Source organism: Clupea harengus, chromosome 19 (assembly GCF_900700415.2).
Source record: "Clupea harengus chromosome 19, Ch_v2.0.2, whole genome shotgun sequence".
Taxonomy (NCBI): Eukaryota; Metazoa; Chordata; class Actinopteri; order Clupeiformes; family Clupeidae; genus Clupea; species Clupea harengus.
Window position 1 is genome coordinate 21,966,672 of NC_045170.1, and position 5,000 is coordinate 21,971,671.

The following is a 5,000-nucleotide window of genomic DNA, read 5'->3' on the forward strand; positions in this document are numbered from 1 at the left end:
GAGAGAGAGAGAGAGAGAGAGAGAGAGAGAGTGAGAGAGAGCGAGAGAGAGAAAGAGTAAAACAAAAACAGAGAGGGAACAAAGAGGGGCAGAGAGGCAGCCAGCCTTTGTCTATTTCAGCCCTGCTTGGCTAGTCAGCCTCAGGTTGGTCCACTGACCCACACTGGCACTTTGAAAGATGAGAAAGCACCTGCACAGCCGACAGGGAGAGGGGGAGGGGGGTACAGGGGTGTGTGTGGGGGGGGTGCGGAAGTGGGCAGAGGAAATGGAGGGTGCACTGACAGAGGCGCGGGCGAGCGGGCGGGCAGGCGGATGGTCACGGGGGGACGGACTGAAAGTGAGGTTTGCACGCTCGCTCCCGTGGGCTGACGCTAGCGCTCTGATAACGGAGCGTCCAGGCTCTGGGGATGACAGTCTATTTGTCTTCTTTAGGGCCACGCTGTGAGCAGGAAAACACACACTACATACACACACACACACACACATGTACACACACACACACCAACACACACACACTCACACACAAACGCGGGCGAGGCGAGCTAGGGAGAGGCACACAAAAATTGCATCTGCCCTTGATATGAAGCGCCCATGCAATCATCCAGTCCAGTGCTCCGCTAGGCAGGCCAATGTTACAAATGCTGATCACTGAAGAACGCTGAACTACAATGATCACCTCTAGAGAGAAAGAAAGAGAGAGAGAGAGAGAGAGAGAGAGAGAGAGAGAGAGAGAGTTGGTGTTAAGGAAAAGAGCAGGTGTGGATGATGAATAAACACTGACTGTGACTAAAGCGAGTTCAAGTTGGAACAGTACAAGTCAAGTCCACACAATAGCGAAACTGTGTGGGCTAACCAGCATGTGCATTCATATGTACTGTATGTCTATATGTCTGTACACATGTATGTGGGTGTTGTGTGAATACATGCATGTATATATGTATCCATATGGGCTGCCAGTATGTGCATTCATTATCTATCTCTCTATTAGTGCTGTCAATCACTAAAACAACTGATTAATCGGCTTTGATTATTTTGTTCTTCTTAAGACTGAAGTTTGTAATAATGGATATTTCAATGTCAAATTACAGAAATACTAATAACTCTTAATAACATCTCTTTAACTCAACAAAGATTCTTTCCAGTGAAATGTGAACATCAAGGCCATCAAAATTGACTGTCATCTTGAAAGGTGTGTAGCAGGATTGCTATTTTGAAACGGGAGTTAAGACGAAGACGTGGAGAAGCAGAGAAGAAGAGAGAGATGGTTGGGGAGCAAAGACATGGCGTTTTGAAACAAAAAATCTCAAATGTGAACTCATCGGACCAAAGTACAGATTTCCACTGGTCCCCAGCGGCTTCTCTGCAGCAATTGGACAATAAAGACCTGATCTCTTCTGAACAATTGATGTTGAGATGTGTCGGCTACTTGAACTCTGTGAAGCATTTATGTGGGCTCTAATCTGAGGTGCTGTTAATTGGCACTTTCTGAGGCTGGAAATCCAATGAACTTATCCTCTGCAGCAGAACTCTTAGCCTTCCTTTCCTGGGGCGGTCCTCATGAGAGCCAGTTTCATCATAGTGTTTGATGGTTTTTGCAACTGCACTTGAGGATACATTCAAAGCTCTTGAAATTTTCAGGATTTACTGACATTTATGTTTCAAAGTAATGATGGACTGTCATTTTTCTTTACCTAGTTGAGTGGATCTTGCCATAATATGGATTTGTACAGTAGTCGTAGTAATACCAATTCACTGTATACCAACCCTACCTCTGCACAACACAACTGATGGTCCCAAACACATTAAGAAGGCAAGAAATTCCACAAATTAAATCTTTACAAGGCACACCTGTTAAGTGAAAGCCATTCCAGGTGACCATGAATGACTATGAATTTGATTGAGAGAATGCCAAGAGTGTGCAAAGCTGTCATCAAAGCAAAAGGTGGCTATTTTGAAGAATCTAAAAATCTAAAACATATTCTGGTTTGTTTAACACCACAATTCCATATGTGTTCTTTCATAGTTTTGATGTCTTCAGTATTAATCTACAATGTAGAAAATAATTAAAATAAAGAAAAACCATTGAATGAGAAGGTGTGTCCAAACTTTTGACTGGTACTCTATGTATGTACTGTATGTATGTATGTATGTATGTATGTATGTATGTATGTATGTATGTATGTATGTATGTATGTATGTATGTATGTATGTATGTATGTATGTATGTATGTATGTATGTATGTATGTATGTATATGTATGTATGTATGTATGTAATAATGTGGGCAGACTAGCATATGTACTTATATGTATGTCTGTATGTACGTACATATGTATGTGTTTGTACCCATGTACATGTACGGATTGAAATACTTTCACAGACAGAAAAGAAGACAAGAATGGGGGGAATGAAGAAAGATAAAGAAGGAGAAGTAGCATTTTGGAGTGTTTTGACACAGGATGTGGATTAAAACAGCTGGTTCAGGAAAATAGCCCTCTAAATAAAGCCATCACCAGCTGGGGCCAATTATGGTCCTTTAGCAATGGGCTGGGCTGGGCTGGACTGGACACTCATACACATAGATGGATGAGATTAGGAGAGGGAGAGAGGGTGGAGGGGTGTGTCCGGGTGAAACACACATCAAACACACACTCGCACCTGCAGGTGTCACACAACTAGGAGCACAGATATACACACAACAACAAATGCTATGGCCTGCCACCACCTCAGCCTTAACTCAGATACACACACACACAAGAACACACACGCGCACGCACACACACACACATACACACGCACACACACACCTGTAAGTTTAACACAAATGTGCATTGACACAAATGGACACAAACAGTAGTGAACATACAGGCTCATTCAAAACAAAAAGCTTACCAATCCAGAAAGAAAGACTGTGTACACACACACACACACACACACACACACATACAACTCTACAGTGAACTCCTGTCAATCATTTTGACTGAAACATCTTTGCACAGATCCATACCCTCACACTTCCTCAGACAGAAGGATTGAGAGGCAGAGCAAACTAGTAGCACAGAAGTAAGAGGCAGAGGTGTGTGTGTGTGTGTTGTGAGACTTGGGAGTGGATAGTTTGAGTGAGTATGAGAGATTCTTGCTTGGCTTTGTCTCATGTGTGTGTGTGTGTTGTGTTTGTACATGCATGCATGCCTGTATCTGTGTGTGTGTGTGTGTGTTTCTATTAGGGCTGTCAGCGTTAACGCGTTAATCTATGCGATCAATGCGGCCGCGATTAACGCGATAAAATATTTTAACGCAATTGACGCAACTTTAAAAAAAAAAAAATTTTTTAATGCCTTTATTTGGATAGGACATGAAGTTATGACAGGAAGCGAGGCGGAGAAGAGGTGGGGAGAGCATTGGGAAATTACATCAGGCCAGACTTGAACCTGTGTCCCCTCGGGCAATGTAGCCCGTAAGTAGGGGGCTTGGCCTACCATTTTATGGGAGCGATGAGGGACAGGTGGGGCTTGAATAGCCCCCCTTGTTCAAAGTGGGGAATGACAGAAAAAGTTTGAGAACCACGGTAGTTGAAGATGGAGAGAGCTGAGGGATTGTTGGGCGGAAAGTCTCTGTTTAAGAGCCAAAATGACGGAACAATCGACAAAATTAAAGTTGTATGTAGCATTTGTCAAGCTGAATTTAGTTATCACCTTAATGCAAAGCACCCGACAGAAAGCAGTCCCAGGTTAGATGATCGCCAACCCACACTCCACGACCAGTCCATGAAAAGGGTGGGGTGACTGTCGGCCCATCAACATAGTTGAAGACGGTGGGCTGATTGAAGTGATTCAAATTGCTTCAGGGGAAATTCTTACGATTTACCGTCGAGGGGCACCATTGTGTTAAAAAAAAAATACAGTGTCTAAAATACACGCTGTCGGAAGTGATTACTTGTTTATTTATAAGATTTAGTCTTAAGAAGAAAAAAAAAACTTTTAATCGCGATTAATTCATTTCAAAATGTGCGATTAATTAGTTAATTTTTTTTAATCGATTGACAGCCCTAGTTTCTATGCATGTGTGTGTGTGTGTGTGTGTGTGTGTGTGTGTGTGTGTGTGTGTGTGTGTGTGTGTGTGTGTGTGCGCGCGTGTGTGAGTGTGAGTGTGAGTGTGTGTGTGAGTGGAGTGGGGTAATGAGTGGGTGCCTCCCCCTCCACCCTTCCCACCCCATCAACGCCCATTAAAGCAGCTCTTTATTTCGGAAAAGAAGGGGAGTTTGTGTGTGTGTGTGTGTGTGTGTGTGTGTGTGTGTGTGTGTGTGTGTGTGTGTGTGTGTGTGTGTGTCTGTGTGTGTGTCTGTGTGTGTGGGTGGGCGGGCGGCCTAGTGTCTGTAATTAATCACACGTGGCAGGCATAGCAAAGCACCACACTGAAGAAAAGTTACATTTTAGCCCCCCCCAAAAAAGGAAGTCCCAGAGCCAACAAAACAATTATGTACCCCCACCCCCACCCCACCCCACCCCCCCCTTTACTCTTGTCTCTATTCCAAACTCATATGGGCACACACAACGGTTCATTTTTCATTTTGGATTATTGATTTGACACGCAATATATTAAACCTCCCCCAAGGAAAAAAACTAAACATTTTCATGAAACCGAATCCCCCTCTATCCACTGCAATGGCTAGGACAACCAAAAATTAGCATAATAAGAAAGAAGAAATAAATGAGAAGAAATAAATACAAAAATAAATAAATAAACAAGTGCAAAATAAGCAAAATCTCTTTTGTGCTGTATGGGTGACCTTTGCTTATTCATTTTCCATCAGGTTCCTTTTTAAAAGCACGTTCCGCTGGGTTCCGTCCTTATGCTAATCCAGCCGGTTCTGTGAGTCAATATTTGTGTTTGTGGGCCCGTAATTGGTCATGTTTGAACTGGCTTGGCAAGGCTTGCTGAATTAATGTGATGATGATTTGGTAATTGGCAAAATGAATTCATGTTCGCGGGCAGACAGTT